This window comes from Passer domesticus, chromosome 3 (genome assembly GCF_036417665.1).
Source record: "Passer domesticus isolate bPasDom1 chromosome 3, bPasDom1.hap1, whole genome shotgun sequence".
NCBI classification, from domain to species: Eukaryota; Metazoa; Chordata; class Aves; order Passeriformes; family Passeridae; genus Passer; species Passer domesticus.
The window spans coordinates 13,051,103-13,064,730 of NC_087476.1; the positions used below are offsets into that span (position 1 = coordinate 13,051,103).

Genomic DNA, 13,628 nt, shown 5'->3' on the forward strand with positions numbered 1-13,628 from the left:
CATAGTGCTTAGGAAAGTTGGTGTTTAATTACAACTTTCGGTACATAATTATGACAGCTAAAATTTTATAAAATATAAATCCCTCTCAAAGCCTTTCTGTCTACCATGACATTCAGAAACATGAAAATCTTACTTACTTTGATTTCTTCTTATAGTGATAAATTTTATCTGTCATTTTTCTTTACTTGCTTTGAGATTGGCTAACAAAGGGGATGGCTTGGTGCTCATGCTAATGACTCTGCTGTTGAACAAAGAGGGATATTTTATCATGTTGATTGAACCTCCATGGGATACACTAAGCTGTGCAAACAGAAGATAAAGTCTGACATTACGTCCAGCTCAATCATAGCTGGATCTGACAAACTAGTCAGCATTTCTACCTAAAAATAGAGACTCTGCTTTCTGAAGCTGCCTGGGAGCAGATGGAACAGAACCTGACAGCTTCCCTGTTGCACAGCCGTGTCATTTCCATATCCCAGCTTCCTGTACCCCTTCTCAGTACCAGATACATGACAGTTAGTGGAAATTCTTGGTGTATGCTCTGGGTTGACCCTGGTTGGGTGCCAGGTGCCCACCAAAGCTGTTCTGTCACTGCCTTCCTCAGCTGTGCAGGGAAGAGAAAATATGAAAAGGCTCTTAGATCAAGATAAGGGCAGAGAGAGATCACCCTGCATTGACCATCACAAGCAAAACAGACTCCACTTGGGGAAATCAGATTGAGTTACTGCCAATCAGACCAGAACAGGGTAATGGGAAATAGAAACCAAATATTAAAACATCTTCCACCCACCTCTCCTGTCTTCCCATGCTGAGTTTCACTCCTGATTTTCTCTTCCTCCTCCCTGGTGGTGCAGGGGAATGAAGAAAGAGAAAATTAATCATAAATAAAATTTAACATAAAGAATGTGATTACCACTAAAATGAAATTGTCTGCTCAACATGTGTTCCCCTCTCTCTGACATCATCATCTTCTGCCATGCTGTGCTGGCACACTGAATGTCTCTGAATGTCCTTCTAGGCTACCCTCCTAAGCTTCCCAAGCTTTCAGGGCTCAGTAACAGGAAAACCAACTCCACACAGAGCTCTGATTTATAGTCAAATGGCCTTTGTAATCAAGGTACAAAAACATTCACAACAGCCTTTTTCCTTGACAATCCTTATCTGCCTAATGTACATGTAAAACATGTACATGACAATCCTTATCTGCCTAATGTACATTCTAATGAGCAAAACAGATATATGCTGTTTATAATAAAAAAGTAATATTTGAAAACAAATAAGCAGAAGGAGTTTAGTCTAAATGGGAGAACAATAAAGAACACAAGCTGTGAATGAAACAGAGGGGTGATTTTAATTATTCTGATAGTACCATCTGCACTGGCTCTGGCTAGAGAGGAACAAGGACACAAATACAAATTTCAAGAGTACGTGTGTATCTGAATGTAAATTTCAGTAATATGTGTGTGAATACATGCAGTATCCTATATAATCTTGAAAAGAAAATGAAGTGCAATTTAAGGTCCAGTCCTGAGGTGTTTCTTCTGTAACCTTCTCCATTCAATTAGACACTTAATGACTATTTTGTCAAAGTGATGATTTAAGTGTTGCTCTGGTGAGGTCACACCACAAGTCCTGTGTCCAGTTCTGGACCCCTCCAGAAAGATGTTGAGGTGCTGGAGCATCCACAGAAGGACGATGATTGGTGGCAGGTCTAGAGAGTGAGTCCTATGAGCAGTGGCTGAGGGATCTGGGGGTGTTCAAGCTGGAGAAAAGGAGACTCAGGGGAGAAAACTACTTGGAACTCCCTACTGCTTCCTGGAAGGAGGTTGCAGCCAGGTGGGGCTTGGTCTTTTCTCCCAGTCAACAAACAACAGGGCAAGAGGGCATGGACTCAAGCTGCAGCAGGGGAGATTGAGGTTTGATATCAGGAAAAATCTCTTCACTGAAAGGGTGGTTAAGCTTTGGAATGGGCTGCCCAGGGAGGTGGTGGAGTTACCATCCCCGGGAGTGGTTAAGAAGTGACTGAATGTGGCACTTAGGGCTCTGGTCTAGTTGTCCTGGTTATGATCAGTCAGAGGTTGGACTTGATGATTTTGGAGGTCTTTTCCAACCTAAATGAGTCTGTGATTCTGTTATTTCTGGTAAAGACATTGCAGAAAAAAGTAGAGTGAAAACAATCCTTGGTGAGTTTGAACTTTGGAGCTATAAAATTACACACTTGTTTTATAACAAAAATGTTCCTAAGATGAGATATTTTTCAGTCTTTGGCACTTTCTTAGACTGTTCAAAATTTCTGGACACAGGTGAATGAAGAAATGGAAGAGATTGTGAGATACTGCTTCCATATGAAGCAAATCCAGTTTGAGACAGTTCAAGATTGAAGATATTTAAAGTTTTAAGTTTTGGGTTATTGTTAGCATTATATGCCAGTATAATCTATATCTCTTCAATGATTTCATAGGTCTCCATAGGAGCTAAACACCTAGGTAAATGTTTGAGTGCTGTGGTTGCTTTTTATTCAGCATAATGATGGAGAAATACCTGGAATGAACACACCAAGCAGCTCTGTTTAATTGTGAGATTTTCAAAAGCATCTACAACTTTCAGGAGTCTGAGGGTCTTGGTCTGGAGAGGAATGACAGTATTGCATCTTCCTCATAGAAATGAGCAATGAGCAAAGATAAATTAATGAAGAGGACTACAAGCTACCATTTGTAATTAGAGCTCTAGGTTTTTAAATTACTTGTTGATTCCTTCAGGTGATTTTGCTTTTAGGTGGCAGTGTCAATTACGGTAGTATTCCCAAGATGCCCCAGACTGTGAAAGCTCTGCACCGACATGCAACAGAGTATTTACATTATGAGTTAGAAATTATGTGCTTAGAGAAAACAAACAGTGAAGGCATTGTGACAAAATGATCTTTGCACAGATTCTGCTCAGCATCTTCTTGGCTTTGCCAATATGAACCTTACCATATTGAAGATACCTTTTTGGTTTTGTTCACAAATTGGATTTGTTTCTTTCACCACCTTAATCCAAGGATTCTTAGTTTAGACTGAAGTTTGGTCTTATTTGCCAATTATCAGGGAAAAATATACTGACAAGGAAGAATATGCTGCCTCTTGTTAAATGTCAGCATTCTGTTTATGCCCTGGATCTGGGCAATCTGGCTCTCTGTTTCTTTCAGAGGAAATGAAGGACTATCAGTGACAGCTTTAATAACATCTCTGTTTAGAAAAGGGCAGGGAGTTATTTTGGACCTTTTCTCAGTGGTTTTCAGGAGGATGTGAAAAACATGATATTTCTTCAGATTTCACTATGTGTCAAACAATATTTTACGAGCAAAAACAGAGGGAGAGACTTAGTTTTGACCACCGTTCAAAAATTAAGGATTGCATCTGCATCAGCAAGCTGGATTTTGTTATCCCAAAACAGCTCTATGCTCCATCACATCAAATTTCAAACCAACAAAGACTTAACCAGAGGACTATTGTAACTGGGAAAAGAGTGGAGAAAAGAGTGGAATAATTCCTGGCATCCCTAGGATAAGCTTGAACAACACAACCTCTCAACCTCTCTGTTGTTACAGAGCTGCCACTGAAGATTACCGAGAAGTGTCGCACAGCCACGCATGGGAAGTGGTGGTTGACAGCCAACATCTCAAAGCCCTGCTTTACTGATGGGTTTGGCTTAACCCTAGACCTGAGAGCTCTCTCCTCGATTAAGGGCTAGCATTTAGCACTGCTGTAGAAAAGAGCTTTTTTGGGGGGTGTTTGATGTCACGGGTGACACTCAACTTAGCTTTGAGTGCTTGGAGCTGGCAGCTTTTCCTGCTCTGAAGAGCTGTGGATCACTTTGCATTGCTGTATACATTTGTGACTTTGAGACATTGACCTTACAGGATGAAATTCCCCTTCTCTGTTCTTTGCACATGGTTTGCACGTGAACTGTTTAAAAGTGAACTGTGGGGCAGATGAAGGAGAGCTTTGTGTTTGCTTCTTCTCTTGCAGTATGCCAAGATTTTTCCTTATTGGCCTGGAGAATTTTAGCAGCTGTTATGACTGCTGTGGCCCCAGTGATGTACAGTCACAGCTTCTAGCATTACCAAAAAATTTGGCAACCTGAAGTAGGGCAACCTCTGTGAATCAAAACTGTATCAGTACTCTGTGTATCAAAACTATAACAGCAGTTTTATTGACTTCTTTTTGGTAGTCACTTTTTGAAACACCGTCTGAGGAGTCATTTAATTGTAGAGATCAGCAAAGAGGATACGTAACTTTAAGAGTAACTTCAAGACTGACTGAACCAACTGAAATTTGAATTGTCTTCTCTCTTTCCACTGACTCTCTATCTTACCAAATTTTTATTAAGACTACTAAAATTGCATTACCAGTGTAATTTTATAAATTGGATACTATTTATGTATTCAACTTCCTATCTGTAGAGTTAATGAGTGAGAAGAAGGTGGTTTTCCAGAGGTGTCCAGAAACTTTGCTGCTTGGCCAACCTGTTCCTGTCTTTTTGAGCAGCCAGTAGGCTCAGTCATATTATGGATGCTTCTTCCAGAGATTCACCAGAATAAAGACAGGTCCTTTGGCTCATCTTTCTACTGAACAAATGGAAGAAATTTCCTCTTTCTAGAGCAGACATTTCCTCTTTCTATTCTAGGCATTTGTGATGGAAAATCAAATGAATGAATGTAGCCTTACTTTCCTGTTACAGTTTCTTGCAGACAAGTTTAGATTTTTCCTTTCTTTAAGATTTTTCCTTTCTTTAAGATTTTTCAAATATTCAGGTAGCTATTTTTATATGACATTTTGGGATTTTTATATGAGTTTTAAGATTTTATATGAGTTTCTAGGAATTTTAATGTTCATTTGGCTAAGAGGATTTTAAATACACACCATTGTTTCATTTCTAGAATACTTAGCTGAAGCTCTTTTAATTTTTGCTGCAGAAAGTGCATTAGAATATGTGTTATGTAAATTCCATAGATATGCCTGTGTCTAACAGCAAAAATCTCTTTTACAGATGTTTAGAATAAAGTGAGAGGATCTTCAGACCCCAGGGCTATGGATTCATGGCTTGTATGCTAAAGCCTGTTTGTGAGTAGTTTATGGCTTGGCCCGGGAGGGTACTGTGAAATAATCTATCTGCCAATAACCAGGTGATGTTACACAGATGTGTTAGGCCTCTACTTTGATTTAGCAATGATTTGCCTGGCCTGGAACTAACTCCATATGGTGCTTCTTATTAACCTGTTGGAAGGAGCAGGACCTTCTGCCTGTAGCCTGCCAGCAAAAAGATGGGTGAAAGCTCTTGCTCATAAAAGGGTGGATGTACTGTCAGCTGTTCTGTGGCTAAACTGTGGCTGAGTTTAACAAAACACTGGTGTGATGTCTCCTTTCCCTCCTAGACCTGGTGATTCCTGTGAGTGTGAAGCTGCAGGCCTGAATGGTCTTAGGCAGGAGTAGGTTGACTGTAAAAGATTTCTCTGAAATTTTTCAGCTGGACCAGTCTTGGATGGGACCTATGGGACAGAGGATCAGCACATGCCTTAGGTTTAGTTTTTTTCTTTAGGGCTACTAATGTGACTTCTTAGCTAATGTCCTTCCAAGTTTTGCCCCACAATATTTTGATTAGGCAGGTTCCAACCTGGTTGGTTTCCCAAGATGCAACAGAAAGGACATCCTCTGTCATCTTGTGCCATGTTGTAAAATATTATAAAGTCCTTTAAAATATTATTAAGCCAAGACAGCCTTTTTTTCTCCCTTACCAATTCTTGTCTTATATGACCCAATACAAAAGCTTATCCCTTAGTGGAAATAAATGTGTGTAGGATATACTTCTTAAAAAACCTTATTATTGAACATACAAGTCCACATGGTCATCCTGTCACATTTCTGCACTACAGAATGTGAAGTCCCTTGTTCTGTGGGCAGGGGGTTCCCTGGGATTTTTCACTGTTTCAGGTGTGTGCATTTCCATTCCTTTTAAGCTGTCCTATCTCCCCACCCCATATTCATCATGTCTCTGGAAACCCTAGCCCAATTTGTAGTACCAAGTCTTGGGGGTTTGTATGTTAGTTAGGGGTTTTTATTCCCTGTTTTGGTTTTTTGTTTGTTTGTTTGTTTTTGTTTGTTTGTTTTGGTTTGTTTGTTTGTTTGGGTTTTTTTCCCCCAAAATTTAATACCTTTAAAAATTTTTAGCTCAGCCTAAGTTTTGTCAAGTATCACTTTATCCTTGAGTATGATCTCTATCGTGAGCAGTAAGATGCATCTGTCTTTTCTAATTGAGCTTTTTCCTTATCCTCAACTTTGAGATATTATTTTCTCTCACTTTAAATTCATGTTTTCATAGATATTCTGGTATTTTATTTGACATAACATTGCAAAATGTGTAGTTAAGGTAATGAAATCTGCTATCTAGAATGAAAATCCTTGAAAAAACAATGCCCTTGGTAAATCAGAAGGAAGTGGCATGCTCTATCTACTACAACTCTGCTGCTATACTATTTTCAACATCAGAACTCCAAGTCTGATGCATTTAGCAAATAGCTAATTTGCCCTTAAAGTTTGTCATTTTGAAAATAGCACTCCGAGCCTCTTGTAAGCAAGCAATTGTGAATACATAGTACAAATAAATTCCCTGCAGATCCTTTTTCATCCCTGTCATTAACCAAAGAGAAACCAGGTCAAACATCTTCATCACTAAGTCAACCCAGGGTAAACAGACAGGAGCTGGGCTCTGCACTGGTGGTATTTACCCTGCCACTCTGTTTCAAGCAGTGGTGTGACAATAATAGAGGCCAAGTTAGAAGCTGTGCTAGGTACTTTCAATGTTTAATTAGTCCTAGTACTTAACTGACATAATGTTGAAAAGCTTTTTGTTTAATTTTCCTAAAACTGTAATGGAAAAACATCCCTTTCTCAAATTAACTGTTTGCATATTGGGGAATACCTCATTGTCTCCTCCTTCATTATTATGGAATTTATATTTTGAAAGTCTTTTTAAAGCATTTAGGTTTAGTTTCAACAAATATAATTCTTTGATTTTTCTTTCTTTGTCTTCATGTTACTTGTAAAACACCTTTGGTTTCTCCTTGAGTTGCCAAATTTTATTTGAATTGCTGTACCATAGTTATGGTCTTGTCAATACTGTGCAGAATGGAACAGCTACTTTTCATGACCTTCATGAAATACTTCTCGACCTTCATTAGACAATTACTTTTGCTCTGTACTCATGCTCTCAACTCATTTTATTTGTGGTTTATTGCAGCCTCAGCTATGTTTCTGCAGTGGTTCTGCTGTGTAAACAGTCTCATTTTTATATTTACTACTTTAATTCTTCTTTCTCAGGTGTACCATTTTTTTGGTTAAATTTCATGTCATTTCTTTGATAACAGGCTGTAACCATGTCCTTGAGAATCTTTAAGGTGTTTTCAGCATCCAAAACTTGGTTTTGCTTTCAACCGTGTCACTACAGAAAATTCAGAATATAATTCAAAACGCATGACAGATCTCCTGTTTCATCTCCCACCATTCCAGGCTAAAAGTAACTATTAGTAACTATGCTATGAACATGTTGTTCTCTTATTATTGTCACTTGGTTGTGCAGGCAGTTAATATTAGCCTTGCCTAAACCATACATCCCTAATTTTCCTATGCAAATATCAAATTCCAGAAGTTTTACTAAAGACAGGGTGCATAAGTTAAACTTCTTCTCCCTAGCCTGATAGCCCTGTGTATTGGGCTTGTGTGGCAAGTTGTTGGTGGCTGGGAGGGGCCACAGGGGTGACTTCTTTGAGAAGAAGCCCCATGTCCAGGAGAGCCAACATCACCCAGCTCCAAGATTCACCCATCCCTGCCAAGGCTGAGCCCATCAGCAGCGGTGGTAACACCTCTGGGATCACAGAGTTAAGGGAAAAGAAGTTATTGTGCAGAAAAAATTGTGGCCAGAGAAGAAAGGAGGGAGAATATATGAGTGGAGCAAGCCCACAGACACCAAGATCAGTGCAGGAGGAGGAGCAGGAGATGTTCCAGCTGCCACAGCAGAGATTCCCCTGCAGCCCATGGTGAGGCAGCTGTGCCCCTGCAGCCCAGGCAGGTCCATGGGAAAGCAGAGATCCACCTGCAGCTCATGGTGGACCCACATGAGAGCAGGTAGGTGTCTGAAAGAGGCTGTGACTTCATGGGAAGTCTGTGCTGGAGAAGGCTCCTGGCTGGAGCAGCTTTAGTGGGCTCCTGCTCAAGCCAAAGTCAATTCACCTCACCCTGTCAGAGAGGTCAATTTCATTATTGTGGTATCATGTGCTTTAGAAAATCCATTTATATATTTATTCTCATGTTAATATACTGTCTTAGCTATAAAATAATTGTTTCAAATATTTTCCTCTTTTAGACATCAGGGTTTGATCTTCAATTCCCTAGAGGCTGAAGAATTTTTATTTTTTTTTGTGTAAAGGTAAGTACTTTTTTTCCTCTGAAATGTGTCTTACCTTCCTTGAGCTCTTGTAGGAAACCATTAATGATTTGGAGGTTGTTTGGCATGTTCCTGACATTTATTCAGATACTTGATATTTATCTGTATATCTTTTAACTGCATTATTTTTAGCAGTTTCAGTTATGTAGTCTGGGCAACAAAAACACAGACCTTACTGGTCTATTTCTCATTAAAACCTATATCTCCATTGATTTCTTAGCATGAAGCTGTGTCAAGGGAGGTTTAGGTTGGACATCTGGAAAAGGTTCTTCACCCAAGGTGGTTGGGCACTGGCACAGCTCCCCAGGGAAGTGGCCACAGCGCCAGCCTGGCAGAGCTCAAGAAGCTCTTGTACCATGCTCTCAGGATCATGGTGTGACTCGTGCAGAGCCAGGAGCTGAACTTCAACAATTTTTGTTGGTCCCTCCGAACTCAGGATGTTCTGTGATACTGTGATTCTTTCCTGATAAGCACAGTCGTAATAACCTTGTTTAGATTTTCTGCTGAGGCTATATCTGTCCCGAATGCTTTTTTACACCTTGATGGTCTAGTAGCCCTAAAGACATTCCTGTCAGGCTTTCTACTTCTATGAAGGAGTAGTTTCTATTTGGTTTTATGCCTTTAGCAACATTTTCCTCAATTTTTTTTTGCTTACCTTAATTTTTCTTTGAGTGGTTTTCTCCTTCTTTATTTGAACATGACTCAGAAGACCATCTTATTTCTAGCAGCTTCTCTAGCTCAGTGCTTCATCCCTGCAGACAATCTAGTTTTAGTTTGTGTTTCAGGAAGGGCTGGTTAAATTTTCAGCTGTTAGGATGATATATTTAAACCCTTTCTGTCATAGGTCCAAATTTTGCATCTTTGGAATTTCATATGTTATCTGAAAAGAATTTTTTTCTAATTTTATTTTTATGTGATGTCTCTTTTGAGATGAACCACTTCATTAAGGCTTTTGGGAGAGAGGACACTGCATTTTTTTAACCTGATGAGTAAGTGAATGCATCTATGAAAACCAAGTATGCTGCCTAATATAGCTGTGGTTTGGTTTTGTTTGGGTTTTATTTGGTTTTGTTTTGTTTCGATTCTACTGTTGTGGGGTTTTGTTTTTGTTTTTTGTTGTTGTTTTTGTTTGTTTTGGTTTGTTGTTATTGTTGTTGTTGGGGGTTTTGGGTTTGGTTGGTTGGTTGGTTTGGTTTGGGTTTTTTTCCTACTCTCTTTGTTGAAGTCTGGCCAAAGTCTGTTTTCCCATTTGAGTTTTGGCATCCTCTATTCTATTCTGTATTTGAAGGAACACAGGCCTTATGACTTAATTTGTCATTTTTGCACTATGATTTCATGTTCTGTCTGCTTTTCCACAAAGGGGTAAATGCAGGGGTGCTGTCAGGGAGTTCTTTAGTGGTCTGTGTAGTAACTTGGATATTGCCTCCAGAAGCTCTCCCTTGCTGTTCTCTGGATTATGGCATGTCACTGTACCATAGCTGTTGTCCCTGGATTTGCTTTTGAGGTGTTGTTTAGAGCAGCACATTGTTTCCTCCTGGTCACCAGAAGGCTTTCTAGCATCAAAACTCTTGTCAACAACTGTCTTGGTGACTGGATCTTCACCTGTATAACCCACCTTTCCCTGCTCTGTGAAGGGTAAGGATGTTGCAGGGCAGTGTCTGGCCATTGTGTGGAGTAGCCATCACCACAAATGGGCTTGGGGACATCATGGTCTTCTGAGACTTCTCTTTTGCATCATGAGTATTGTGAGCCTGCAATGAAATCACTCCATGGCATCTCCAGACAGCATTCCTCCTTTTGCTCATAAACTCTACAAATAGGAAGCTGTAGATAGCTTCCTATAAGATAAATGTAATTTTAATAAAAATAGTATTGATAATGTGTCCTATAGAGTCACTTGAGAGAGAAACAAATTAAAATCTTGGTTGGTTCAGTAAATCCTAGAGCTGCACATCACTGTGGAGGGACTTTAGGGTGCCAGTAGTCCTCAGACAGGCAAGGTGAACATGAGGAACATCAGTCCCACTGACGTGAATGTGAATTAAGTGCTCAGCCTGTTCAGGATCTGAGTAATTCCCACCAGCTACAGTACTGGGACTCTAAATACCTTTGAAAATCAGATCCATCAGATTTGCAATGTGCTGTACATAGATGAATGAGCTGTTATTTTGGGAAAGGTTGGTGCATGAGTTGTAGAAGTGGGAGACTTGATGTACAAATGATTTTTGGCATAAGAGAACTAGAGCTATGTTAGGCAATCCAAGAGGTCCTGATTCCCACATCAATTTCTGAACTGTTCTTTTCCTCTGTTGTTTTTTCTAAACACAGTGACCTGTAATAGATTTTATTTCTGTTTCAGTGCCCTCTGGTGTCTGTATTTTCTTTTGTTTAGTTCTGATTTCTTCTTCCTTTTTCTGGCGTACTTATGCACTGAGATATCTTGCAGCTCAGTCCCTTTGTCCCCTGCACTGTTCTCTCTGACAGGTTCCATTTAACAATACTAGTCTGTCCTTCTCTCAAAAGTGTTTGAAATGTCCTTGGTTTGTGTTATATATTTATCTCCGTCTTCTTTTCATTTCTTCCTTATGTTTTTTATAAACTCTAAAAATCTGAGGTTTACTATTCCTTGGACCACGCACCTGCAGTGGTTTCTATGGCAACATGATTCTGCAGCCCCCAGCTGTTTCATTCCTCATTCTTATTAGCAGTTTGCTGGATGCTGGTAAAAAATGCTCTGGGTTTGGAGAGGCAACCTTGCAGCTGAGAGCACGAGCATTTAATTACTTTGAAACTGCTTGTCTGGTTGTAAGTCCAGTCACTTTACCTGGGCTGAGAACACAAGTCAGCTGTGACTATTTTGCAATCTCATCTCATTAGCTGTGCTTCCTTGTAATCTTTGCATATCTACCTTATGCTTAAGTTGATAGCTCATACTCAATCCAATTATTTCTTATGATCTAAGCCTGTTCAGATTGCTCTCATTTTTCCTGTGTCTTTCAGGAAACCTGAAAAATAATTGCATTCCTTTAAATGAAATGTTTAAAAAGCTTACTGTAGACAAGCAGAAGCTGGGCTGTCAAGCCTCCTAAGTGCTGTCACAAAAATACCTCCATCATGTCCCTGAAAGAAAAGTCCTTATTACTTTGCGATGGGGTCTTGAGCAGAGATTATATTGAAAGAGCATAATGATCTTTCCATCTGCAAATCTGTCTTAGTTTTATGCCCCTCATCACAGGAACTTGAATGCCTAATGAAGAGAAATGATCGGTGAGGATTCAAGGAGAAAATCAATCTTATTTTACTTAGGTCTTAGCTAGCTTCAACTAACAAAAGTGTAGTGAATTAACACCTGTTGTATTATTGCCAATAGAGGTGGTGCTATCTTAAGGAGACTGGCTTCATATTTGTTTTATTATTCCCACACACACACACAAAAAAGCAAAATAAATACTGTGAAAAAAATATAAATAACCTATTCTGGTTTTTTGTAACTGAACCTAATACAATTATATATATATAAAATAATGGGTTAAACAAAGACAAAGATACACAATTTGAAGTACCAGTAACATGGAAGATATGGTTTAGCTAGAAGATGAATACTTTTGACAGTCAAACATAAAGGAAAAAAACCCTCACACACTAAACTCCTGGTGTCAGAATTTGAAGAATCAAGTTATAAAAGAAAGCAACAGAGAGGAACTGCCTGTGAAAATAGGAATTTTAAGATGGCCAAGCAGAAGTTTTTTTGCAATCCAGACCGATGCTGGATAAAGCCAACTTGATGAGCCACGTTTGTATCTGGTTCATGAAATACAAATTTATTAAAATAAAAACATCATTGAAAGGTGTTATTTTGATAACTCTTTAAAACAAGCTTTCAACATAGTTCAAAGATGAATGTAATCTTTATTTCTAAATTACTTCACTGAAAGAATTATTTTGGCTGTTTTTATAGCTACATTAAATTGTAAGAATTATTCAAGTGTGATATCATCAATGATATAAACAACGTTACTGCATTTTGTTGTTTTTTTTTTTTTTTTCCTTTAGAATTTCTCTTATGCTTAGCTCCACAAAATTATTTGAAATAGACCAGAAATTCAGTGTCCTGATTTTAGGTATATCTATGAAATTGTAGATTTAAATTTTTTTTCCTCTAAATTGTTAAATAGACCAATTTATTTTGTATTTTTCATGACCAATTTGTATTCTATGTACTCTAAAAAACAAAAACTGGAGAGAATCTAAAGAATAATTACTTGCTTTCCTAATGTGAAGGGAAGAATTAGTAAAATTGTTGGTATTTTCCAGTTTGCTTTTCTCTTCATGTTGGAATAAAGATATGATTTTGAATGAAGGATTATTCCCATCCTCTTTTTTAGTTTTCACAAAGCAAATAGGGAAAAAGGCACTGCTCTCTTCTAACTGCAACGTGAGATATGCAGGTGGAGCTGGATTCTCCTCTCATGTGGTCTGTAAAAATATTCAGCACCTCAAGCACAGAATAACTGAGGGGGTCTTTTGAGTTTGGGGGTTGTATTTCCCACCCCACAGACTGTTCTGTAGTCATGCTTCTTCACGTGAATTCTTGTGTATGTCTGTGTTCTGAACAAGTGGTAACGAAGATATCCTATGAACCTTTTAGTGGAGGGGAGGTAAAAAAAACCCTGAAAACTGTCTACAGAATATGGGCAATGTAGGAGTTTTATGGTTCTTGGGTATACAGCAGATATTTAATTGATTGAAAGTCTTTATTCTGTGTTTTACATATGTACATATGTACACATTTACTATAGAATTGGTGATCAATAAGCACCAGTCACAGTTTCTGTGGGGTGCTGGGAGACCTGCCCTGCCCTCCATAAGTCTGCAGTGCCCCTGGGGGAGGTTCCTCTGCTCAGCTGAGTGTCTCAGTGGGTTTAGTGTTTGTCCTGAACAGATGGGTCACATTGATAGGACCATTGAATAGTTTGGGTTGGAAGGAGCTTTAGAACGTCACCGAGACCAAGCCTTCTGCAGTAAGCAAGGACATCTTCAGCTAGGTCAGGTCACTCAGAGCTCTGTTCAACCTGACCTTGAGCACTTCCAGGGATGGGGCAGCCACCATCTCTCTGGACAGCCTGTGCCAATGTCTCAACCCCCTC

At 39.1% G+C, this 13,628-nt stretch overlaps 1 long non-coding RNA gene across 2 annotated transcripts; it reads right to left on the reverse strand.

Moving 5' to 3' along the window:
* Positions 1–465: 465 nt before the first annotated feature.
* LOC135296017 (uncharacterized) lies at positions 466–2,812 on the reverse strand. 2 transcript variants are annotated; one of them, XR_010358065.1, is made up of 4 exons: positions 2,744–2,812; positions 2,542–2,625; positions 791–842; positions 466–604 (listed from the first exon to the last, which is right to left on the reverse strand). It is a non-coding gene; the product is annotated as an uncharacterized LOC135296017 (long non-coding RNA). The 2 variants fall into 2 exon arrangements; XR_010358064.1 differs by lacking the exon at positions 466–604 and having other exon boundaries at positions 641–842.
* Positions 2,813–13,628: the final 10,816 nt, after the last annotated feature.